The sequence below is a fragment of the Chionomys nivalis genome, chromosome 13, assembly GCF_950005125.1.
Source record: "Chionomys nivalis chromosome 13, mChiNiv1.1, whole genome shotgun sequence".
NCBI lineage: Eukaryota > Metazoa > Chordata > Mammalia > Rodentia > Cricetidae > Chionomys > Chionomys nivalis.
In genome coordinates this window covers 62,469,398-62,495,836 of record NC_080098.1, presented here as the reverse complement: position 1 = coordinate 62,495,836, position 26,439 = coordinate 62,469,398, and the positions used below count along the sequence as shown (strand labels likewise).

The 26,439-nt window shown below is 44.8% G+C and overlaps 1 long non-coding RNA gene across 2 annotated transcripts; it reads left to right on the top strand.

The window, feature by feature from the left end:
- Nucleotides 1–59: 59 nt before the first annotated feature.
- LOC130886040 (uncharacterized) lies at nucleotides 60–26,372 on the top strand. 2 transcript variants are annotated; one of them, XR_009058209.1, is made up of 6 exons: nucleotides 60–151; nucleotides 14,922–15,196; nucleotides 16,689–16,955; nucleotides 21,243–21,328; nucleotides 24,163–24,207; nucleotides 25,544–26,372. It is a non-coding gene; the product is annotated as an uncharacterized LOC130886040 (long non-coding RNA). The 2 variants fall into 2 exon arrangements; XR_009058210.1 differs by having other exon boundaries at nucleotides 16,689–17,016.
- The last annotated feature ends 67 nt before the right edge of the window (nucleotides 26,373–26,439 follow it).

Genomic DNA, 26,439 nt, shown 5'->3' with positions numbered 1-26,439 from the left:
GTAGGACCTATAGGACAGGAGCCCGGGCGTCTTCTCCGGGGCGGGGCCTGTCTGTATGGGGCGGGGCCTACGCGTCACTACACCACCAGTCGAGTTGCCGCAGACTCAGGTGCCCCCTAGGGTCAGAGGAAGGCAGCAGTGCACAGCCAAGGTAAGTTCCCCGCCGGTGAGAAAGGCAGTGCTTTTGCTAAGACTGTTACAGCTTTCTTCAGAAGGGAGTGTGTAAAAAGCACGGATGATCAGCTACCCGCGTCCCGAAAAGGGGCTTCGGGAACTGACGCAAAACCTGGGAAGAGGTCAGAATGCAGAGGCCGTGCTTAATGGCGTGTTTCACGTGTTTTACACGTGTCCAAATGTAAAATACTTCCCATTCCATCGTTATACTCGAGATGTGTGGACTTTAGTGAAATTACTTTTTAACGAAATTTAGGAATACAGCTAAAGCAGACGTCAGGCGTTATGGTGCAGGCCTGTAACCCAGCTCTGGAGTGCTGAGGCAGGAGGAACTCAGTGAGTTAGAGTCAGTCCCGACTACGTGGTGAATTCCAGAAAGACCCTCTGTTAAAAAAATTAATCCTAAAGCAGAAACAAGTGTTTTTTTAGGGCTTGGACCAATGAGCATACTGGGTGTGAACATTTATGAGAGGAAACTATTGTGGGTTTGTCTTTTCTTATCGTCGTACTTTGCACTATTATTGTGTTCAGAATTTTATTTCTCCAGAAATTAACAGTGAAAACCACATTGAGGCACTGTTACTACAGCTAAGTGATTGCATTTATGACAGCTTCGGTGAGAGGGATAGAGCTAGGCAGGGTAAAGATGATTCTAAGTTCAGAAGAGCACTTTCTGAGGGCAACTTTTGGAGCCACAGTTTCTGATGACAGGAAATCCAGATAGGAGAAGAGCAGTTCTCTTGCTTTTCTATATTCACAATAATCCCATACTTGCTGCTGATCTTTCAGAATTCTAGGCTTTGCCCCCTGACATCAGAACCTGGAAAAAAAGCCTTTAGTTAATAAACACTTGCTGTGAGGTGCATCTTTCTTCCCAGAGTTAAGGGTGCTGTCCTTTAATCCTAAGCACAGACTCTAAATTATGTTCTAGTGCAAGTGGGAGCAGGGCTATAGCTCAGAGGCATACTGCTTGCCTGGAACACACGAACCCATAGGTTCATTTTGCAATACCCTTCCAAAAGCTATGAGAACATTATTTGACAATACAATCTTTCAATGATGTAGCAGTAATATATTGAACCCACGTATTTATCTTCTTCACCCTCCTGAAGCCCTACCAAATGTCGGGATTTTTAAATGCATCAACCATTCATGAAGGAAGCAGAGGACTGCTGGGTAAGCACTCCATGGGTTCAACAGGCTGAATGAACTCTGATCTGGCCATGGGGCCAGCCAATGGATGATCTCGGCAGTACAGAATCCCGAACTCTCCTGTCTTAACAGTACTATTCCCAGAAACGGGAGTGGGAATGGAACTGGAGCAATGATTGGCTGAATTTATGGTTTCAAAAAGGCTAAAATAAAAAACTCCTTTTGTCAACTTCTTACACCCAGATTTCCACTCCTTGTTACATCTGCAGGCTTGTAGGGTGGAGAGCAGGTTATTCTCTGAAGCTGACTTTCCTGACATAGAGCAATGAAGTGTTCTTAGTCCTAGACTCTCTGAAATGTAATTTTTGGTATGACTTACTGGATGTTGAAAGTTGGATTTTGTTGTTTGGTTCGTTTTGGTGTTTGTTTCTTTTGATACAAGGTCTCACCGTAGCCCTGACTGGCCTGGAACTCACAGAGAGCCTCTTGCCTCTGCCTCCCTAGTGCTGGGCTTAGAGGCATATGCCCCCATGCCTGTCTTGTTTGTTTTTGAGAAAGGGTCCTGCTATGAAGCCTTGGGTGGCCTGGAACTGGCAACAATCCTCTTGTCTCCCAAGGACTGAGGACATGTGATACCACTCCTGGCTTTTGTATCACACAGCTAGAACTCATGAGTTTCTGTTGAGGAGTTGTATAGGCTGTAACTTAACGATTAAAAAGAACTTGTGTCCCAGTAGCTTAAATTCTTTCAGTCATAATATTGGGAATTGTGTTCACTGGTTTCAGAGTACATCGTAACTGGAACAAAGTTTTGAAAATAACTTAAGGCTATGTTAACATGTTTCATTAATAGTTTTGATGTGAAAAACTCAAGGAAACAATCTAGAGTTTAGAAAGGCTCATGGTTGAGTCAGGGACTCTTTAAGGTTGGCGAACAGGAACAAAGCAGCCCAATTATTATTAGCTGGCATGCCCTTCTTTCCAGGATTGGTTGGTGACCAACGGTGATGATTAATTCTTTGTCCCCATTTCTTCCTTAGATTTCTGATTAAAAAAACAAACAATAAAAAAAAAAACTGTTGATGAGTGGGTATGCATCCTGAGAACTTAGAGACAACTGTTTTTCATGTATGAAAGTTTAGGTTTGTGTTTACTTTAAGATTCTTTATAAGATAATCTTTTGAGATAAATAATAAAATGATTGGTTCTTTCTTTTTAACTGCAAAGTGGTGCCTGCCAGTAAAAGAAACTCGCTGAGAAAAAACCTTGATTTCTTAGACTGTTAATTGATTACGAGTTGCTTGGGTATGAATGTACGTGGGTTCTTGGGATGTCTTGTTTTTCACTTGTAGTGCATAAAACATTTAATCGTGTAAAGGATATGGAAAACATGGTGTTTTTCAAACTTGTAATTTAAATTTTAATCATTCTTGAAAAAGAGAATACAACCATATTGTAATTTTTACATTGCTTGAAACAGTTTTCTGGGGTATATAATCTATAAGGGAGAAAAAAATAAAGTTAGTTAGAAGGAAAACATCAAAAAGGAGGAAAGGAAAACAAGAAAAAATGTAGAAGGGAAGTTAGGAGGAAGACATCAAGATAGACAGAAGGGAAACAACAACAAAAATAGAGCAGATCAGCGACAGAAAGAGTAATGAAATGAGGAACTAACCTTTGACCTCAGAAATGTCCTCCTGTGTCTGTGTGTCCACTGGTTCACCTGCTCTGCTTCTCCTCTTCAGCTTCTCTGACCTGCTGAAAGCTTGCCGTTCATCAGCACCCTAGGGGAGATCCTGCCATGTTGGAGGTGTGTGTGTGTGTGTGTGTGTGTGTGTGTGTGTGTGTGTTTCCTTTCATTGCAGGCCCCAAGCTAAGTTTTACTCCCTCAGAGAAGTCAAAGGTCCCCTGACTCTTCAGGCTCACCTGCAAACCCTGAGCTCATGGAGGCTGGTCCTCATGGCAGTGATACAGAATGGCTGCCATGTATACAAGTGTGAAAAGATGCTGTCCATCTTCAACACAAGCTTTTCTCCACATGTCTTAGGGTTTCTACTGCTGTGCAGAGACACCATGACCATGACAACTCTTATAAAGGAAAAGCTTTTGACTGTGGTGTCTTACATTTCCAGAGATTCAGTCCATTATCATCATGGCGGGTCATGGCAGTGTGCAGGCAGACATAGTGATGACTGTGTCTTGATTAGAAAGCATCACGAAATGATCTGAGACATTAGGTGTGGCTTGAGCATATATGAGACCTCAAAGCCCGCCCCACAGTGACACACTTCCTCCAACAAGGCCACCCCTACTCCCACAAAGCTATACCTCCCAATAGTGCCAGTCCCTTTGGTGGTTATTTTCTTTCAAACCACTGCAGCATAGAAGGCCAGGGTGAAGGTGAGCTGTCCTCAAGACCCTTCCAAAGTAAACCTATGCCTTCTCCCTGTCCTCCTTTGTAAGGCAAGCCAGTGCCAGTTGTTCTTGGGCTTGAGGCAGGCTGGCCTCAACAACCTCACACTTCCTTTTGTACTCAGGTCAGTATTGAGGTTAGATCAGACCCTTGCAACTTATCTTTTCCAAAGGACTCAGTGACATCTCCAGCAGTAAGAGCCCCATACATTCGGCCCCTGCATTCAACACTGTGTGGGTGGCCACTCTTCAATGCAAGGAGCCACTCTCTACCCAGGAGAACATGCACAGAACTCGTACAGCAAGACACACAAGCTGACAGTGCTGGCTAAAACCCCTAGCCTGATGGTGATCAATGTTTCTGTCTAGGCCTGACCCTAAATGTGGACACGGGGTTCAAATGAGTTCCACAGCTACTAACAATAGCATCTGGAGTTGCTATGCCCTAGGCCTGGCTAGGCCCACTCACCTCTACAAAGCAGAGCAAAATCTCAGTCGTCCAAAGTGACACACATGCTTCTCCAGCTCACTGGCGCTGTCCTTTCAGAACGAAGACAGGCTTGACTCTGATTTAAGTCCATGGAGAAGGGGCTGCTTCCTCCTTGTGACTCACTGGCCCCGAATGACATGAGACTGGGTCCTCTAGCCCGGAAGGGACGAGGACCATGGAACAGGGAGCAAAACCAACACCAGCAGGGGAGACTGGGGAGTAAGGACATACAACACTCGGGGACACTGTCAAGATCAGGTTTCCCAGGCTGTGCTCTGCACGAGCTACAGGACTCACCCACCCCAAGAAGAACACCAGAGGCATTCTGACAAGCATCCATCTGCCTCCTAACCACATATGCCATCCACTAACCTGGCCACACTGGAATCCAAATCCTGCAGCAACCAGTAGATGCATCATCTTCTGCTGTGACAGTTTGAGACCAGCACCCACTAAGGTGACTCTGAGTAAAACAGTTGTCAAGCCAGTTGACAAGGAGGAACTCTGAGGCCCCGAAGGGACAAGGGAAGAGCTCACGACCAGTGTCAGCAGGTCCCCGAAACTGTCCTTGTGGGGCGGTCCACCCTGACAAGTGTCAACAACTTGTCACAAAAGACTGCTTGGGGTGTGGACTCAATCAGGCTAACCTACCTGGGCTCAGCTGGGGTAGGGAGGTGGTAACCGTCTGTCTGTGAGAGGATCATTCCTCCAACGTTCTCAGTCATCTCCTCTCACACGTGACAAAAAGACAGGTGAGCAGGGCAGGGGGATGCATCCCATCAGGTATCTTTGATGCTTGCTCCAAGTAAGGATACAGGCGCTTCTCACCCAGGCAGTCAGTTCCCACTACAAGCAGGACACTGTGAAATGCTCCTGGCTGGGATTTCTTGGGGAGAAGACAGTGGTAGTTCACTTACCTCCTCCCATATTGGAGAAAGGATTCTGTGCAGGACATGTGGACATGCTGCCACCGAGATGTCCTGCCTGCCTCCTGCTCCAACTGTCTCAGTCCACGCCAGGCAGATCCACACTCGCCCTGTGGTTTGGCATCCATGAAGGCTCATTGCTTAAAAGCAGAGACACGTGAAAGGCACTGTCTTTTGGCTGAAACCCACAAAACTTACTGTTGACTGTGCCGGTCCCACTGTGCATAGGCCCCCACCTGACTCCTCCCTTCATCTTTGCTCCCTTTAGCCAACAGCCCCCCAGTTGCCCTTTCCCCCCGCCTCTGGTCTCCAACCTCTGTTGTCTATCTCTAGTCAACAGCTGTGGCATAATGCTCTTGTGCCCTGCCAAGATTTGTCACTCATACTGGTTTAATAAAAAGCTGATTGGCCAGTAGCCAGGCAGGAAGTATAGGTGGGGTGATGAGATTAGAGAATTCTGGGAAAAGGAAAGGCTCAGTCTGCAGCCACCACCCAGACACTGAGGGAACAAGATGAAAATGCTTCACTGAGATAAGGGACCAAGTCACATGGCTAAACATAGATAAGAATAATTAGTTAATTTAAGTTGTAAGAACTAGTTGAAAATAAGCCTGAGCTAATAGACCAAACAGATTATAATTAATATAAGCCTCTGTATGTTTCTTTGGGACTGAATAGCTGCAGGGAAAGGCAGGACAGAAACTTCTGTTTACAGTCCACATTCTCAGGTTCCACATAAGGAGAGTGATGTGAGGTTGGATCCTCAGCTGCTGGGGGCACAGGGTATGGTACATATGTTAAGGTGCATATCCCAGAAGCAGGTGCAATTACCATGTGTCAGTTACCAAAGGATGTTAGAAAATGCATAAATTAAAACAGAGAAGTGCATCTTGGTCCCCCTTACCTGATTTTCTGGGACTCCCGTTCCCCTTCCACCTTGTTTTATGTGACTCCATTGTGCCCTCCTTCCTGTGGAGCCACTCTCCTCTGGAAAGTACGGCTTCTCTCCTCAGCTGGCAAACAGCAGCATAATCTCCGTAAGCCCTTCACTAGTCTCCTCTTCACCTGCTTCCGTATGCCCCATAGGCGAGAAGAGGCTGTGGTCACTCTCTGGCGTTGGGCACTGGTGCGCTTTGGTTCCCATATTTCCTGGGGGGTCAAGCTCTTGTCCTGATGAGCACCTGTGGTGGTCACATCCTCAAATCTCTGTTTGGAGCTCCTAGAAGATGGTGTATGCTGGAGGAATGAGCTGCTCTTATGGGGATTTTCATTCTGGGCCTCCACCTGGGTCGTGTGGTCTTCAGAAAGTATATCCAGGTGCTGCTTAAGGTCGTGCTGCACAGGGCCACCGAACACACTCTTGGAAGCCCTGCCTCTCTCCTGCAGGCTGCTTCTCAGGAGCTGTTCTTCATGGTTGGGCAGCGCAGGACCACAGGACAAGCTCTTGAAAACCCTCCTTCTGTTCTCTAAGGTGATGCTCAGAAGGTGTTCTTCTTGGTTGTGCTGCACAGGACCACAGGACATGCTCTCAGAGACCTTCTTTATCTTCTGCAGGCTGCTGCTCAGGAACTGCTCACGGTTAGGCTGTATAGGACCATAGGACATGCTCTTGGAGACCCTCTTTGTCTTCTGCAGGCTGCTAGTCAGTATCTCATCTTGGTTGTGCTGCACAGGACCACAGGACATGCTCTTAGAGACCTTCTTTATCTTCTTCATGCTGCTGCTCAGGAACTGCTCATGGTTAGTCTGTGCAGGACCACAGGATAAGCTCTTGAAACCCCTGCTTCTATTCTGTAAGGTGATGCTCAGAAGGTGTTCGTCTTGGTTGTGCTGCACAGGACCACAGGACATGTTCTTGGAAACAATGTCTGTCTGCTGCAGGCTGCTGCACAGGTGGTATTCATGGACATGCAGCACAGGACCACAGGACAAGCTCTTGGAAGCCCTGCTGCTCAGAAGATGCTCATGGCCATGCTGGAAAGGACCACACTGCACACCTGTGGAGTGAGGTTGGCTTTTTTGCTGGCAGCAGCGGATGGAAGGCATGCTGTGATTTTTGGTCTCTTTCATTTCATCACCTTGAGATGGATAATTTTCTGACAGGGTAGAGGTGGAATTGTCAGGCTCACTCCCTATGCTCTTTAGGAAGGAATGGCAGGTGGGAGGATCTGCGGGTGCCATGGCAATATTGGGCTGTGTAAGGTTTTCATTATGGTTGGAGTTGTCCACGCAGGGTGAATGATATTTTAATGTTAAATACGTTGCCATAAGACTGTTAAAGTTGTTTTCGTACAGACAGTCAGCAATGTCCTTGGCACTATAGCCCATGCCCCACATGGCTGCTATAACACTGGGATTGGGCTTGTTGGGGAGTGGTTCTAGGGACAGGGTGGGTTTTGGAAATTCTTCACTGCCCTTGAGCCACTGATACTGCACAATGTCCTGTATCTTTGGCCTCTGTCCAGGATCTACAGTGAACAACTTGATGATGAGACTGGCAATGTGTACTGGGATCTTCGGTGGAATGAAGCACTGTGGCTTCTGCATTTCAATTTTCATTTGATCATAACTCATTGCTTTAAAAGGATAGCGCTTTGTCATCATGATATACAGAACCACCCCCATGCTCCAGATGTCCAGTGGCCTGGGATCATAGCCTTGGCTGCTGAAGAGCTCTGGGGCACAGTAGGGAAGGGTGCCACAGAACACTGTTGACTCTGGTTCAGCACTCACATTGATGGCTATGCCAAAATCACATAACTTTACATTTTTCCTTTCATCGATAAGAATGTTTTCTGGTTTGATGTCCCTATGTGCAATATCGTTCTCGTGGCAGTATTTAACTGCACATGTCAGTTGTGTGAAGATGTGCTGGACCTCCACTTCCGGTATACGGCCCCCTTCTAGGATACGACAAGCCAGATCACCCCCAGAGGCATATTCCAAAACCATGTAGATATGTTTAGTGGTCTCCAAGACATGGAACAATTTGATTATATTAGGGTGATCGAGAAATTTCATAATCTCTAGCTCATTTTCAATAACACTGGAATTTGTGTTATCCTTTTCCAGTCTCTTCAGAGCAACTGGTGTGTGTGTGAGGAGGTGGAAGGCCAGTTTCACCTGAGCAAAGTTTCCTGTGCCAAGGGTCTTAAGGATCTCGTAATGATCCTTGAGGACATCCTCTTCAGAGCATCTGTCCTCAGGGTCCTGCTGCATCATCACCTCCTCAGTCCTGCTTCCATCCATTGTCTATCTCAGTACCAACTCACAATACTGGATATAAAAAAACAAAAGCAGTTGTTAAATTTTGTTGTTAAATTAAATTACTATGGCTGTAAAGTACATACAGCAGAGTTGATTTGGGCTTCCAGAGGGAGCATCCATAATGGCAGGCAAGGTGTGGTCGAAGATGGAAGAAGCAAAGAGCTAAGAGGTCATAAGCTAGCCACACAGAAGAGCAAATCAGGGGAGGCTATAAATGCTCAAAACTCACCCCAAGGGATGGACTTGAGCAAGGCTGAACAGTGCCACCAACCAGGGACAAAGTGTTCAAATATGTCAGCCTATGAAGGACATTTTTTTAAGGGGAAGTTCATATCCGTAAGTTTCCTCATTAAACAATCAGAGATATAAACAATCTGATCAAAACAGCCTAAGGAACTTAACAACAAGTGCTCAAAATAGTGGTTAATAAACATTTTAAGTGTTTATCATCCTTAGCCACCATGGAAATGCAAATTTAAAAGAGCTGGGAAATTTCATTGCCCTGCAATCAGAATGAGTATAATCAGAAAAACAAATCAGTAGAAATGCCAGCAGCCAGCAAAAATTTAGGGAAGAGGAATCTTTATTCACTATGAGTGGAAGTACGAATGGGAGGATGGGAGTACAAGCAGGTGTGTGGGAGTGCTAACGGGCGTGTGGGAGTACGAAGGGGTGTGTGTGGGAGTACGAACGGGGGTGTGGGAGTGTGAACGGGTGTATAGGAGTATGAATGAGTGTATTAGAGTATGAACGGGTGTATAGGAGTATGAACGGGTGTATGGGAATACGAATGGATGCAGCCACCACAGAAACCAGTTTGTAGAGTCCTCAAAATCTAAGTAAAGAACTGCTATACAACTCAAGTATCCCACTTTTGGGCATCTCCCTAAAGGACTTCGTCCCTACATAGATTTACCTGTACTTCCATGTTCACTGTTGCTCTGCTTACAGCAGAGGGGAGATGGGACAAGCCTAAGTGTCCAGTGGGTGGATGAAAAATGAAAAGGGTCATATCCACAATGAAATTATATTTATTGGCAAAGAAATAAAAAATAATGAAATTTCCAAGTGAATGAATGGCTCCATAAAATATACGGGAAGAGACAAATGCCATGAGAAGTCTCCTACAAGCCAATTTCAGTGATACATTTTTAAAGTTACTTGTTTAAGATTGAATACTAGTGATGGCCAGAAAGATAGAAAGGGACGATTAGATGGACGGAGGCATGAACGAGCCCTTAAGGGGAAGGGGATAACAGAACATATTAGTCATGAAGGGGGAAGAAGGGACCACTAGGAGTGGGAGCAGTAGCCAAAACTAAGGATATATGAAAAACGCATGTGAAAATATGATCATATATGCTTATTAAAAACTACAATCTAAAAAGGAAATTTGTATGACAGTGTCCTCAATGAATGAATATAGCTCCTTCTAATAGCCATTGATTAAGTAAATATCCCAGTGTCAGATATTGTCAGCCAAGGAAACCCCAAAGACCCTCAAAACAACAGACCATTGCCACTGTTCTTACTGTTCACCAGACTTGGTGGTAAGATCCTATTCCTGGACACCACTCACTTGGTCTCAGAACGTACAGAAATCAAGTTGAAGATGAGCTGCAGGTTTTCTCCCTATGGGCTACTCTTCACGGTGCCAAAGGTGCTGCCTTAAGATGCTCTGTAGAGTGCTGGGGGAGAAGAGTCACCAACAGTCTGACCCAGCTGTGAACCCAGGAGCTACAATAATGACTTCCCAAGCAAGACATGCTCTCTGGGGAAACTATAGCTTAACTGGTATGGGGTTAACAACCACTTTCTGATTGGAGGGAACTCATGTTTGAATCTGAAAACTGGTCAAGAACCCTTAGTAGGGAAGGTCATATGCCCAGGGGGAACCTGCTGCTCTTATTTTGATTTCATGTTGTCAGATGACCTTCTAAATACACATGTTGATATTCATATATTCATAGATTGATGCTGCAACCAACTGACAGTGAAGCTTCCTACTGCTGCAGCCAAAGTGACGAGATTAAGAGATAGATGTGAAGTGCTCAGCCCTAACTGAGACAGTTTTATCATCCCCTCCAAGACTCAGGGAATGCGGACAAAGAGAGGCAAAGACATGCCTCTGGATATGACATGACTTTAACACTCGTGAACTCACTTCATGCAGTCATCCACACAAGCCTGGGCTTCTCAACTCTTTATCATTGGTAGGGGAGGGGTCTATGAGACCCCATGGCCTTCTGAGGGACTACTGGAAGGTACCATTGGTTGGAAAGGAATCATTTTCTTCAGTGATGTAGCCACTGTTAAGATGCCCTTGCTCAGGGGAACACTCCTCCATTGCTTCTGAAAGTGCAAACTTCATTGTCACTATGGAAATTGATACAGCAGCTGTTCAGAATCCTACCACAAGGACACTTGTTCAACTATGTTCATTGCAGCTTGATTCATAATAATCAGAAATTGAAACAACCTAGACATCTCTCAACCAAAGAATAAATAAAGAAAATGTGGTACACTTATACAATGGAGTATTACTCAGCTGTTAAAAATGACATCATGAAACGTGCAGGCAACAGGATGGAACTAGAAAAAAAATCATCCTGATCAAGGCAACCCAGATTCAGTAACTCAAACAATATATATTTACCTATAAGTGGGTATTAGCTTTTTAGTAAAAGATAACCACGCTATAATCCACAGACCCAGAGAGGCTAAGTAACAAGAAGGGGCTCTAGTGAGGGGGTATATGGATCTCTCTAGGAATGGGAAATAAAAAGGATTCTGTGGGTGAACTGGGGGCAGGTGAGGATGAGAACAGGAAGAATCAAGTTGGGGGGGGGAGAGTACTGGGAGAGAGGATTGGAATTGGGGGCATTTGGTGGGCAATGTGGAGAACTAGTCCAGAGAAACTACCTGGAACCTATGAGGGTGACACTAGTGAGGACTCCTAGTAATGAAGATACAGAGCCTGAACTGTCCATCTTTGTAACCTGGTAAGGTTCCCAGGAGTGGGACTGGGACATCAACCCAGCCACAAACCCTTCAACCTATAGACTATCTTGCCTGTAAGATGTGCTGGGGTAATGGTGGCTCAGAGCTTGTGGGAGTGGTCAGCCAATGGCTGGTCTATTTTAAGACCCACACCAAGAGAAGGAACTCAGGCCCCGACATTGCCTGAATTACCAGAAAGCTGGATCTCACAGATATCTAGGATAGAACCACATATGAATGGCAAAAAAAAAAAGGTCAATGAAATGATTCCTAATGATATTCTGCTATACTCATAACCCAATCATCATCAGAGGTACTTCCTCCCATGGTTGATAGAAGCAGAGGCAGAGACCTACAGCCAAACATTAGGTGGAGCTCAGGGAACCCCAAGGAAGAGGGGGAAGGAGGATTGTAGGAGCCAGAAGGGTTGAGGACACCAGGAGAACACAGCCCACAGAGTCAACTAAGCAGTGCTCATAGAAGCTCACAGAAACTGAAGCAGCAACCACAGATCCTGCATGGGGCTATTCTAGATCTTCCATAAATGTGCTGTGTTTGTTCAGCTTGGGGTTTTCGTGGGACTCCTAACAGTGGAGCGGAGGTGTCTCTGACTCATTTCCCTGCTCTGGGACCCTTTCCTGCTCCCAAATTGCCTCATCCAGCCTTGTTATGAGGGTTTATGTTTCCCAGTCTTACTGCATCTTTATGTCTTATTGTCATCTTTATTGTTATGTCATCAGGGGATATCCCTGGGAGGTCTGCTTTTTTCTGCAGGGAAAGGGAGAAGGAATGGATATGGAAGGAGTGGAGGGAGGGGAGTGTGTGGTTGGAATGTTTTGTATGAGAGAATAATAAAAAACCAAGCAAACGTGGAGGGGGTGCCCTTCCCCTTATTCTGACAAATACTCTCTCAACCATAACAGAACAATACATTCTAATGAAACTTAGGGAACCACACATTAAAAAGGAGGTATATAAGTTGGAGGGGGGCTTCTTGAGAAGAAGGGCTCAGGCAGGACAGGGAGAGGCATGAGAATTAGAAAGGGGACTGGGATGCAAATGACTAAAATTCATCCTATAACTATCAAACAATAATCAGAACTATACTAAAGAACCTAATGATGCACTCCAGGTCAGAGAAAACAGAGCAAACCAGTTCCTAAGCAGTGGCCAGCAATGCATAAAAAAGAACAGAACTGAAGTTAACAAAATGTTACCAGAAAAAAAGAAAAAAGGAACAAAGATATTTGAAAAAACATACAAAACTGAAAACCCTTTACCCAAAACTAACTAAGAAAGAGGAGACACAAATTAATATAATTAGAGAAAAAAGGAGACAATATCACTTCACGTACCATTCCAATCCATGGACACCTAGGAAATATTTTGAAAATATACTTTAGTGAAATGGAGAATCTGGAATAAGTGGGCACATTTCTAGGCACACATGGCCTATCAAAATTAAAGCAACAACTTATCAGATATATTAGTAGATCAATAATAAATTAAGTTGAAAAGATAATTTTAAAATCCCTAAACAGAAGAAAAGTCCAGTGAGACAAAGAAATGTGGAGCGATCCTATCAGAAAAATTGAAGAAATGATCCCTGGACTAGTCCATAGAAAGGAACAGAATGCTTCCAAACTGCTTCTACAAAACCAGATCACCTAAGATACCAAAACCTAATAAAGATGCCATAAATAGAAAAAAAAATTATAAGCCTATTTCCTCCGTGAGGAAATCTTAAGTGAGAATACTCAGTATTTCACACCAATTTCAGCAACACATGAGACAGGCGATACAGGTCACAATGGAGTGAGTTCATCCAGGACTCATCAATTCAGGGATGGTTCCACATACTCAGACTGATAAGGGATACTGCATATAGACAGAATCCACAGAAAAATCACATGTTCACCATAAAGAAGAATAAAATGTCGACGTTTTTCGGAAGCTGGAGGTGATTGTGTATCATGTGACTAGCCAGTATCATAATCAGAGGTGGGGAGAAAAGGAGAAGGGGTGTAGAGAGACAGACAGAGAGAGAGAGAGAGAGAGAGAGAGAGAGAGAGAGAGAGAGAGATGGAAGAAGGCAGTGATTTAGGTAGCCAGTAGGAGCAGTAGCCAGTAACATAAAACCCAACCAATGAGGCTTTGACAAACCACCAAACAATCAGAGGGAAGGATCCACGCCAAGAGTGTAATGGCAAATGTGTTACAAGCTGTTGCGTTTAGTCACTTTAGTCACTGTGACTTTTCTCACCTCAAGGTTCTTTTGCATGGAGTGCTATGAGGACTCAGAGCCCTTCTCCCCAGAGAGCAATGAGTAACCAGACCAAGTAAGAGAATTGTCTTTATAAAGATTCTTTACTAGTAGCTTCTATAGCCAATGCATTCAAGGGGTTCACACTCTTAGCACTCATGTAGTAGACAACACATAAACAATTCCATATCACAATTATTAACCCTACTAATCCTAATGCATAAAACCAATTCCTAACCTCCATTTGACTTATCAATTATCTATAAAGCATTTAACCTTAATATAACTTATCAATTAACATTTCCTAATCTTTAAATGGCATTTTTTTAAAGATTTATTTATACAGTATCCTGCCTATAGGCCAGAAGAGGGCACCAGATCTCATTATAAGTGGTTTTGAGCCACCATGTGGTTGCTGGTAATTGACTCAGGACCTCTGGAAGAGCAGTCAGTGCTCTTAACTACTGAGCCATCTCTCCATCCCTTTAAATGGCATTTTATGACCTGATATCCTCTGTAAGATTTCTTCAATCCTGAAAGGGACTTTTGGGTTTCTTCAGTCTGGATGTCTGACCGCAGGAAGCTCAACTCTTGACCACGTAGTCTATATGGTCTAGCGAAGGTCTGCTCTCAGATCTGCTCTTGGGGAGGTAAAATGTTCTGTCTGCTCTCGGGTCTGCTCCCAGTAGGCAAAGTGTTCCATCTGCTCTGCATTGGTGCTGTTACGAGGCTCTGCTCTCGGGAAGCTAGCTCTACTTTCAGGAGGCAAGGCTCTGCTCTCGGGAGGCAGGCGTTTGGAGGACCCCACCACGAGGCTCAGCAACATGCCAGGGCCATCGTGAAAGTGAGATGACTGCCTTGCTTCTGCCCTCTCTTTTTGTGCCCACTTGAAACTGCCTCTCGGCCGGTCCTTCTAGTAGCCAGATGTCCTAGGCTATCAGTAGCGACTTAACACATAGGGGTGGGGGTCCTTCTCATGTGGCAAGATTACAGTCATTGCCAAGGTTGCTGGCTGCAACTTTCCCCTCTGGCACGGCCAGATGGATGTGGCAGCCTCCAAGTGGGCAAAATGTTCTCTTAATATTCCTCCTTAATAATTTGCTTCTTCACACAGTTTTCTTACTTATTTTCTATTTTCTAAATTATACTTGTCCTACATTTTCTATATTATACTTATCCTTATACTATAGCTTTCCTACTTTACCTGCACTACAGATTCCTTTTTTTACTTTTTCAGAGGGATCTGTTTCCATGTTCATTACAAAAGGCCAACAGGCAAGACTGTACCTGGGTTTTGGATGAGGAGAACAGGAAGCGCCTTTCCGAAATGTGTGACTCTGCACACTGTCTTCGCCACTGGCGTCTTTGTACCCAAAACTCTGCTTTAAATACGAGATGGACTTAAATACTGAGTTGAACTTCCAACTATGAATTCTGATTCCCGACCTAATTGGTCACATGCGCAGAACCTAACCAATCAAGCCAGCCAAGCCGGGAGAGCTCAACTGACTGGTAAGGTTGAAGTCCTGTGACCTGTGTGGGTCTGTGGTGAGGAGGCTCTAAGGAGGGCGGGGTAAGTGACACAACATAAGTATTCATTGTGACTGCTCTCCAGGGCTGTGCCTGCTCCTGCCGCCTCCCCCACCTTTCTGGCCTCTGCCCACAGAATTCATGGCACACTTCTCCCCTCCCCAGTCCCCATCTCACTTGTAAAGAACCTGCACTGACTTTCTGAAGGTTGGAGGTCAGGTTTGTCTCTAGCTGTTAGCTCTCTTCCTGAGGGACATGGCAGACAAGAAACTGTTCACTACTGGGTGGGTCTCTGTCAGCTGCTGAATTCGGGGATCAACAGAACTTCAGATACTCATGGCTTCAAGGAGCTGGTTGTCAGTTCAAGGTTCTTTTGCATGGAGTGCTCTAAGGACTCAGTGCCCTTCTCCCCAGAGAGCAATTAGTAACCAGACCAAGCAAGAGAATTGTTTATGATTCTTTACTAGTAGCTTCTAAAGCCAATGCATTAAGGGGGTTCACACTCTTAGCACTCATGTAAAGGACAATACATAAAGAATTCCATGTCACAATTATTAACCCTACTAATCGTAATGCATAAAATCAGTTCCTACCTCTATTTGTCTTATCAATTATCTATAATTTCTTAACCTTAATACAACTTACCAATTAACATTTCCTAATCTTTATCAATTATAAAACCTTTCTTAACCTTAAGACAACTAATCAACACTTCCTAATCTTTAAATAGCATTTTATGACCTGATATCCTCTGTAAGATTTCTTCAGTCCTGAAAGGGACTTTTTGGTTTCTTCAGGATAGATACCCAACCGCACGAAGCTCAACTCTTGACCACGTAGTCTATATGGTCTGGCGAAGGTCTCCTCTAGGATCTGCTCTTGGGGAGGCAAAATGTTCTGTCTGCTCTCAAGTCTGCTCCCATGAGGCAAAGCATTCCATCTGCTCTGCATTGGTGCTGTTACGAGACTCTGCTCTCGGGAAGCTAGCTCTGCTTTCAGGAGGCAAGGCTCTGCTCTCGGGAGGCAGGCGTTTGGAGGACCCCACCACGAGGCTCAGCAACATGCCAGGGCCATCGTGAAAGTGAGATGACTGCCTTGCTTCTGCCCTCTCTTTTTGTGCCCACTTGAAACTGCCTCTCGGCCGGTCCTTCTAGTAGCCAGATGTCCTAGGCTATCAGTAGCGACTTAACACATAGGGGTGGGGGTCCTTCTCATGTGGCAAGATTACAGTCATTGCCAAGGTTGCTGGCTGCAACTTTCCCCTCTGGCACGGCCAGATGGATGTGGCAGCCTCCAAGTGGGCAAAATGTTCTCTTAATATTCCTCCTTAATAATTTGCTTCTTCACACAGTTTTCTTACTTATTTTCTATTTTCTAAATTATACTTGTCCTACATTTTCTATATTATACTTATCCTTATACTATAGCTTTCCTACTTTACCTGCACTACAGATTCCTTTTTTTACTTTTTCAGAGGGATCTGTTTCCATGCTCATTACAAAAGGCCAACAGGCAAGACTGTACCTGGGTTTTGGATGAGGAGAACAGGAAGCGCCTTTCCGAAATGTGTGACTCTGCACACTGTCTTCGCCACTGGCGTCTTTAAATACAAGATGGACGCCAACTGTCTCAGCTATCTAACCCAAACTTCCAACTATGAGTCCTGATTCCCGACCTAATTGGTCACATGCGCAGAACCTAACCAATCAAGCCAGCCAAGCCGGGAGAGCTCAACTGACTGGTAAGGTTGAAGTCCTGTGACCTGTGTGGGTCTGTGGTGAGGAGGCTCTAAGGAGGGCGGGGTAAGTGACACAACATAAGTATTCATTGTGACTGCTCTCCAGGGCTGTGCCTGCTCCTGCCGCCTCCCCCACCTTTCTGGCCTCTGCCCACAGAATTCATGGCACACTTCTCCCCTCCCCAGTCCCCATCTCACTTGTAAAGAACCTGCACTGACTTTCTGAAGGTTGGAGGTCAGGTTTGTCTCTAGCTGTTAGCTCTCTTCCTGAGGGACATGGCAGACAAGAAACTGTTCACTACTGGGCCATAATGAGGCCGTGAGACTATGTCTCCTAAATAAAAGAGCAAGGAAATCCATGAGAAATGTGTTATTAACTCTGGCTGAACTTACAAAAGCACTTGTTGATCCTTTGAGTGATCCTGTTTATACCTAACCTGGCTAGAAAGTCAAATTAAGAAAGCGTGTGAGGGAAATGCAATTCTCCTTTTCCTGTGTAAATGCTACATATGCGTCTCTTTTGATTTGGCCGGTTAGGTACTGAATTACTCATTACACAGAGACAGGCTCTTCAGATGCAGCCAAAAAGTTCAAGCTCCATGTCAGTGACATATTTTTTTTTTTTTTGATTTTTCAAGACAGGGTTTCTCCGTAGCTTTTGGTTCCTGTCCTGGAACTAGCTCTTGTAGACCAGGCTGGCCTCGAACTCATAGAGATCCGCCTGCCTCTGCCTCCCGAGTGCTGGGATTAAAGGCATGCGCCACTACCGCCCGGCTACACATATTTTTTTTTATTTAAAAAACCAATTGCTTCATATGTAAGGCTATTGTAAGGCCATTGCCAAACCTAATCTGTGAAAACTAGACATTCCACACCAGAAATATACATGTTTTCTCTTTCACTGATGATTTCTCTCTCTTTCCTCTCCCCTCCTCTCATTTTCCTTTCTACACCCCTCCCCACCCTGCATCCCCATCTGGGCTTTTCTCTGCCGTACTTGCTCGAATGATCATTTGAATTCTGTTCCTGGCATTCACCTTTTCAAAAGCTATTTGTTATATTCCCATTGAATTCTTAGATGTCCCCTATGTCAGGTGCTGGGGAAGTGGGCGTGACTTTTGCCAGGACGGTTCTTCTGTCACCCAGCTCTTCCAAACATCCACATCACATTTCCAGAGCATGGCCTGCATTTCCCACGTGGCGTTCGTGTTCTTCCTCAGCGCAAAGCATCACCTGAACCCCCCTGGTCTTCATAACACTGTATTTGTGGACCACATTCAGTTCTACAAAATGCTGAAGTTTGTAGCTATTTCCTGAGCCCTCTCCAGGATGGCCCTCTGTTTCTTTGGGATTGGTCCTTCATGGGTTTTGCTTTGCTCTATAAAAAGTCACAGGTTGCCAGGGAGAGAGCAGGATGCTGAGTTCAGATCAAAGAGAAAGCAGGGTCAGTGGACTCAGCTGCTCTTAGTATTAGACCTGATATACACTTAGTGCAGGTAAGATATCTGTAATTACCGTGACTAAATGAAGACAATCAAGCTTACATCAGGCAAGACAAATGTACCGTTTCTTGAATCAGCTCCTCTGTCCTTAGCTGTGAAGGCCACCTTAGTGGACTCTGGCCCTCTGTTCATGGCTAAAAGGCAAGTGACAGCCAAGGGGAAGCTTCCTCAGAGAATCAAATTCTAGCTAGACCAGAGAGTCACGATCCTCCCTGTTCCCTTGCTCTGCCTCTTCTTCCCCTACCCCCCTCTCTGTATGTGTGTGTTTCTGTGGTCACAGGGTAAACACACTCAAGCATGTTGGACATTGTTATCAGGATTAATTACTTTAAGATGTTTAATTCTTTTGTTTGTGTGTATGTGTATGCACATATGGTGGATGACCATGGAGGTCAGAAGAGGGCTCTGGATACCGTGGAGCTGAAGATGCAGGTGGTTGTGAACCAAACAATGTGGATGCTAGGAATCAAACTTCGGTCCTCTACAAGAGCAGTTTGTACTCTCTGAGCCGTCTCTCCAGCCCCACTTTTCTAGATTGTTTTTGAGATTGACTGAAAGCCCACATTCCAAGAGAATTGAGGCAGGGCTGAGCCACTCTGATGGATCACCTTTCTAGGGACACGTTTCTTCTTCCCGCTTCTTAAGAATAAGAGTCACACCAGCTGTGGTGGCTCACATCTGTAAGCCCAGCACTTGAGAGTCTCAGGTAGGAGGGTTGCTGTCAATCTGATACCAGCCTAAGCTACATGGTGAGTTCCTGGCTAGCCTGAGACTACGTGGGGGTGGGGGTGTCAGAAAGTTAAAAAGTGAAGGATTTTGCTCAAAAGATTATTTTATTGTTTCTTTTGCTTATTTAAAAATTTTTTTAAAGTTCTCAAGATGAAACCAAGGCTATCCTCAAACTCATATGTAGCCCAGGCTGACCTGGAATTTGAGGTGTTCCTTCCTTGGCCTCCCAGCTCCTAAGATTTTGGATGTGTATCCCCACTCTCAGTAGAATACTGCCATTTCTCTTCCTACATATCTGACTCACTGACAACACTCAGCCTCCTCAGCTCCGGGCATCACTCAGCACTGATGCTGTATATAGTTTTCACCGTAGCCACCATGGCTGACAATCAGTCCCTCTCTCTACTTCCTCGGTGTGCAAATGGAGCCATCAGTCTCCCTCATCACCCTGTGCCAGGCCCAGACCTGCTTCATCAGCATCACAACCCACTTCTGCACTAACACATGGCTGGGAAGCTGTGTCACCCGCTCTTCGGGGCACCCACTCACAGACCATCCACAGCACTGGTGGTTAATGCCGCCTGTGCTAGTAAACTCACCTGTAGCGTAGTCTCACCGCTCCATCAAACCAGATGAAAGGGATTCCGCTCTGCCCCTCCTCCTGTGCATGTCTCTAGTGGTGTCCTAGTCATGTGTGATAACTGTTCATTGTCAGCATCTCAACCCAACAGCAGACCTACCGAGACAAGCTGTGGGTGGAATTCAAGCATCTTTCCTTCTAGCATGTGTCTTGGTGTTTTTGATCCCCAGCCTGGTCTGGGAGCCCCGCCCCTGAGCACACAGTAGATTGGTAGTCCTTCAGGAACCATCTGGGCAAGGTCACCAGGTCCCTTAGGACCATATCAGCCTCTGTGTGTCCTGTGGTATCTTCATGACTGACCTACCCTGGGAGAAGGCTTCAGCTTGATTCTTCTCTTTACTATTTCCTAGCTTTGGTGGGGGAACCATGGGACATAATTTGTTCCATACATTTCTTGCTTTTAAATAAGAACCCCTGGAGGCTGGAGAAGTGGCTGTGGAGTTAAGGACACATCCTCCTCTTCCAGAGGACCTAAGTTCACTTCCCCGTGTCCATGTCAGAAGGCTCCCAATTGCTACAGCTCCAGCTCCAGGGGTATCAGAACCTTTGGCCTCCCTGGACACCAGCACTCACGTGCACATATACCCCTCCCCAAATACACAGACACATAATTATACATAATTAAAATAATAACTCTTTCAAAGAACCCCTACATAGTTGCATGTATATGGTGGTACGCAGACATCCATGCATATAAAATACCCACCCATAAAATAAACCTTGCCTGGCATGCACAAAACCCATGTTCCCACCCTCATCATGCCATCAACTTATGTGGTGTTGCAGGCCTATAATCCCAGCACTTAGAAAGTGGAAGCAGGAGGATCAGAAAGTCCAGGTCAGCCTTGGCTACTTAGTGAATCTGAGGCCAACCTAGGTCACAAGAACCAGGTCATCTTAGTTCTGTTCTTTTGCTGTGAAAAGACACCATGACCAAGGCAGCTTATAAATGCGACATTGAATTGGGGGCTGGCTTATAGTTTCAGAGGCTTAGTCTATGACCATCATGGTGGGGAACATGGCAGCATCACTAGAACAGTAGCTGACAGCCCACATCCTGATCTGTAGAAGAGAGAGAGACAGAGACAGAGAGTAGAGGGGGGCAGAGACCGACCAGACCTAGCTGTGCCTGGCATGGACTTTGGAAACATCAAAGCCCACCCTCTAACAAGGCCACACCTCCTATTGCTTCCCATATAATTCCACCAACTGGGGACCAGTGCTTGAATCTGTGAGCCCCTGGAGGCCCGTTCTCATCGAAACCACCGTACAGGTTTATATGGTTACTAGGAGAATTTCACTGCAGGTCATAGTGTAGTAGTGTATATGGTAGATGCTGGCTTCCTTCATTGCCTTTTGTCCCTTCCAGACTCTGTCTGTATAGAGAAATGAAACATACTTTTTTTGTGCTCTTTCTAGCTATGCAGATGTAATACTGTCCCTACTGAACAAAGGGTTTCACTACCTCGTGGCCATCCTTTCTTATGATCCAACTAAACATGCAGGTAAGCCACACTTGTCTGCTTTGTTCCATGATTTAGTTCTATTATTATTTCTTCTTCCCCATCTTATCTCATAGGAGGTGTACTGCTTGTGTGTGTGAAGATAATTCTGGGATAATGAGAACAGTAAACTTTTGTGCTCTTTCACACAAAGAATATTCCTTTCTTGTTTGGTTCATCAGTCATAGTTCAAACTGTAGAAGGGGGAAATGAATGATCCTAATGTAAAGAGATAGCTCAAGAGTCCCAGAGTAGAAGAAAGAAATGTGGATATCCTGCCATGGGCATTGCGTTATTGCCCTGCCGTGGGCATTGCATGACTGTGCTGCCCCCAGAGGTGGCATTGCATGAAGCAAATGTTGATACACACTCAGGCATTCCCACAGGAATTCAAACAGAAGGGGAAGAGGCATGAGGAACTGTGGGGGTTGTGGGGAAATCTCTCAAATGGTGTGCTTTTGTTTTGTTTTGGCAACAAAGTCTTACTTTAAAGCCCAGCCTGGTCTAGAACTTACTATGTAGCCTAGGCTAGGATCAAACTCAAGATCTCTGTGCTTCAGTCTCCCAAGTGCCTGGACTGTAGACATGGGCCACCACTCCTAGCTAATCTTAGGTTTTATCTATCGGATGCTACTACTGTTTCTCTGATTTTGTTTGTTTTGTGTAACATTTGACATCAGTGAGGATCAAACCCAAGGCATTGTCAGTGCTAGGCAAGCCCGTTCTCACTGAGCTTCCTCCCTGGCCTGATTATTTTCAGTCTCCGGAAATGATGGTTCCTCTGACTCATTGTAGACAGAGTTTTCCTTTCCCACAGTCATTCTCAAATAATCACTCAGAGGCTTAATATTAATTACAAATGTTCGGCCAGTAGCTCAGGCTTATAACTAACTAGCACTTAATTTTATCCCATATTCCTTGTTTATGCTCTGCCACATAGTGGTACCTTTTTTAGCATAGTGCATTCATCTCCTGCTCCCTTGGTGTCTCCTGATGACTCCAGACTCTGCCCTTCTTCCTCCCAGCATCCTCCTGCTGTGAGATAATGCTCTTGTACACTGTAAAGATTTGTTACTCATATTAGTTTAGTAAAATGCTGATTGGCCAGCAGCCAGGCAGAAAGTATAGGCGGGATGACCAGACTAAGAGAATTCTGAGAAGAGGAAAGGCAGAGAGTCAGTCACCAGCCAGAGGCAGAGAAAGAAAAATGAGAATGCATTGCTGAGAAAAGGTACCAAGTCACATGGCTAAATATAGACAAGAATTATGGGTTAATTTAAGTTGTAAGAGCTAGTTAATAATAAGCCTGAGCTGATAGGCCAAATAGTATATAGTTAATATAAGCCTCTGTGTGTTTCTTTGGGACTGAATGGCTACAGGACTCGGCGGGACAGAAACTTCCATCTACATTCTCCTAGTCTGGCTCTCCTGCCTAACCTTATTCTGTCCAGCTATTGACCAGTCAGCTTCTTTATTAAACCAATCACAGCGACATTTATTCACACAGTGTAAAGGAACATTCCACAGCAACTCATTTTGTTGTATTGGGAGGAAGCTTTCTCAGCACTGGGGATGGACCCCAGGGCCTTACAGGTACTAGGCAAGTGCTGTCCCACTGAGCCACCTCCCAGCCTTAGACACTGCATCTTAGTGTTTGCCTTGAACAGGCTTGTATTTTCATGAAGGAGTTAAAATCAAGTATTTAGACTTTTAATTTGTAAGACTCCTGGTGGTTTTCTTTTTGAGGGAGAAGGATGTTTGTTGGGTGGTTGGCTGATTGGTTGTTTTTGAGGCAGTGTCTCATGATAAAGCCCACGCTGGTCTCAAACTCATTATTCGTCTCCCTCCACCTCCTGAGTGCTGGAACCATAGCTGGTTCACTGGGGTTGTTTGTTGGTTTTTGAGAGGGGGCAGTTTCATGTAGCCTAGGCTGGCCTTGAACTCTTGATCCTGCCACCCTAACTTCCTAAACATTGGGATTACAGGTATGAACTAGTGTGTCTGGCATTGTTTGATTTTTAATTGAGCTTTTTTTTAAGTGCCCCATTTTATTAATATTTATGTGTGGTAGTCTATTTGAAAACCTTGGCTCTAAAAAAGACTTGGTGTCTGTAATTATGTCTGAGGCAGTCAGAAGGAAGGAGAAGTCAATGGAGGCCAAAGTGAGCTCTGTTCATCTCGTTTAAGTTCTGCTCATGAGCAGGAGGCCCAGGGAAGGCACCATGGGAAGCAGCACAGCTTTAAAGGACGGGGAAGATGCTGCAAGTCCCTGTCCTACAGCCGAGTGGGAGGGATGCAGTGTCAAAGGGCCGAAATCAACAGCCTGGAAGGCGAAGGACACCTAGAGGAACCTGTCCATGGGCTCCACTCTGATCTCTGATATGAGAAATACAAAAGCGAGGTCGGGGGAACAGAAATGTAGCTGAGTTGGTAGAGTGCTTGCCTAGCCTGCAGGAAGCCTCTGGACTGATCCCCAGCACTGTGTAAACCAGATGTGGCAGTACATGCCTGTAATCTCAGTACTTGGGAGATAGAGGTAGGGGGTCAGAAGCCTCCACAGTGAGTTCGAGGCCTGCCTGAACTACATAAGACCCTATATCTTTAAAACACACACACGCACGCATGCACGCACGCACGCATGCACACACGCACACACGTACACACACACTAGAAAGTCCTGCTACATGCTCACCTCTCTGGATTTCTGAGTAGTTTATAGAATAAGTCTGCATAACATGACTGAAATTAAACTGAGAGGTGAACTCCACGAATGTGTTTGTTTTCAGAACTAGAGTTGGAGAGATAAACTATTCTTCACCGGACTCTTTTTCTCTTAGGCCCGCCATTTTATGTTCCAGACGCTGAACTTAAAAGGTTATTTGGTAAGTTAACATTCCTCTTTAATACCCATGCCCTGAGTGTGTGTGTGTGTGTGTGTGTGTGGTGTGTGTGTGTGTGTGGTGTGTGACATGTAGAGGTCACAAGACAAACTTGCAGAAAGTCAGTTCTTCCACCTCGTGGATTTTGGGGATTGTCTCGGGTTGTCAGGCAGGCTTGCAGACTCCCTACCAGGGGTTAGGAGTTATGCACTCCCTTTCTCCCCCACCTACCTTGTCTCTGTGTAGCCCTGACTGTCCTGGAACTCACACTGTAATCCAGGCTGGCCTTGAACCCAAGAGACCCACCTGCCTCTGTCCCCTGAGCGCTGGGTTAAAGGAGTGGTGCTCTTTATATTTTTCAAAGGTTTTTTTTTATTAATTTAATTATGTATATGCGTACATGTGTCTTTATGGATATGTGCGCATGACTAGAGAGGCCAGAAGCATCATAGCCCCAGGTATTGGAGGGATAGGCAATTGTGAGCAAGACAGGTAAAGCGCTATGACTGCTGAGCCATCTCCAGCCCCAATTATATTCTTTGTAAATAAAGTCAGTAAATCAAGGGCGGTGGGCACAACTGTAATCCCAGATCGCAAGTAGCTAAATCAAGAGGAGAAAGTTCCAGGCCAGCCTGAGTCTAGATCAAAGAGAAAAGCCTGTCTGAAAAATAGAATTAAATAAAAAATAAACCAAGCAAGTAAACAGTCAACTGTTCGGTCACTAGTGAACTATCAGTATATGCAATTAAAGCATATAAAATGTAAAAAGCAGAGACTATGATACGAAAGACTGTTTTATCTTAGAAAAGGAACTAGTGGGCCCTTTTATCTGTGTGCTTTATAATAAAGACACCACCTGTGGTCCTAGCTTTTGGGAGGCTGGTGCTGGAGCATCAGAAGTTCAGAGAAGCCCTTAGCTACATAACAAATTCAAGGCCAGCTTCATTTACAGAGGGCTGGGAAGATAACGCAGTCTGTGCAGTGCCTCCCAGGCAAGCAGGAAGACCTGCGTTTGGATCCCCAGCACCCACATCAAAACCAGACCTTGTCATTCATGCCTGTGACCCTAGCAGCTGCGATGGTGGGGACATAGGCAGATTCCAGAGCTCTGGGATCACTGAGAAATCCTGTCTCAAAAGATATTGTAGAGAGTAATAAAGAAGATACCAAATATCAGCAACCCCCACCGTACACATGCATGTGCGCATGCACACACACAAGTACGCACAAATGCACAAAAAGATAAAGATTTTTAGCCACAAAATCCTCCGGAGCTTTTGTAGAGGCATTCCTGATGTCCTTCACAATGTTTTATTTAACTTGTTACCTCTGACTTCAGGTACAAAGTGCAGCATTCGGTTCCTTGAGGAGGCTGATGCTTTGGAAGAACGACACAAAGCCTGGGGACTTGATTACATTTTTGAAAAACTGTATCTCCTTACAGAAAAGTAAAACACAGCTGCTGGTGGCGGCCACGCCTTTAATCCCAGCATGCGGGAGGCAGGGGCAGGTGGATCTCTGTGAATTCCAGGCCAGCCTGGTGTATAAGCTCCAGGGCAGCCTGGGCTATGCAGAGAAACTCTGTCTTAGAAAAAACAAAAGCAAAACAAAAATAATCAATCCTTGTATGAGTTTTTGAAAAATAAAAGATTATGTTAATGCTTGAAAGTATAAGCACTTGGAATTTTCTTATGCAGCGCACAGATCTTTGCTCGTGAGTTTTTAAGTGAAATTGCACATTAAATACCGTGTGTCTTTTTATAGTCAGCATGTATTACTTCCATAATCAAAAATCAAAAATCTAATGCCTGTAACTTTAAGCAACAAATAAAAAATATATATTATGTATGAAAACTGGAGTCACCGAGGAAATGTAAGATCTTAGTAGGATTTGGGGTAGTCTAAATCGTTTATTAAAATTGTACTTCACTATAAATCCTAATCTACTTCGGTCCTGGGATCCCAGCTTCACATGTTTCCCCACTTGAATAATTTTATATATAACAGAATCAAGAAACAATACAGAACAATTTTAAACCAACCTATATGGAAAAAAGTATTTTCTCCAAATTATAAGAATAAAACCTTAAAAAAAATTTTTTTTGAGTTTGGCAATTTTTTTTCTTTTAGTTTAGTCTTACTTAGATGGGTGGCACAGGGCTATTTATTGTGCAACCTTGTCAGTTTTTAACAACAATCACATTTTGCTAACTTACACATCACTTTGTATATCCA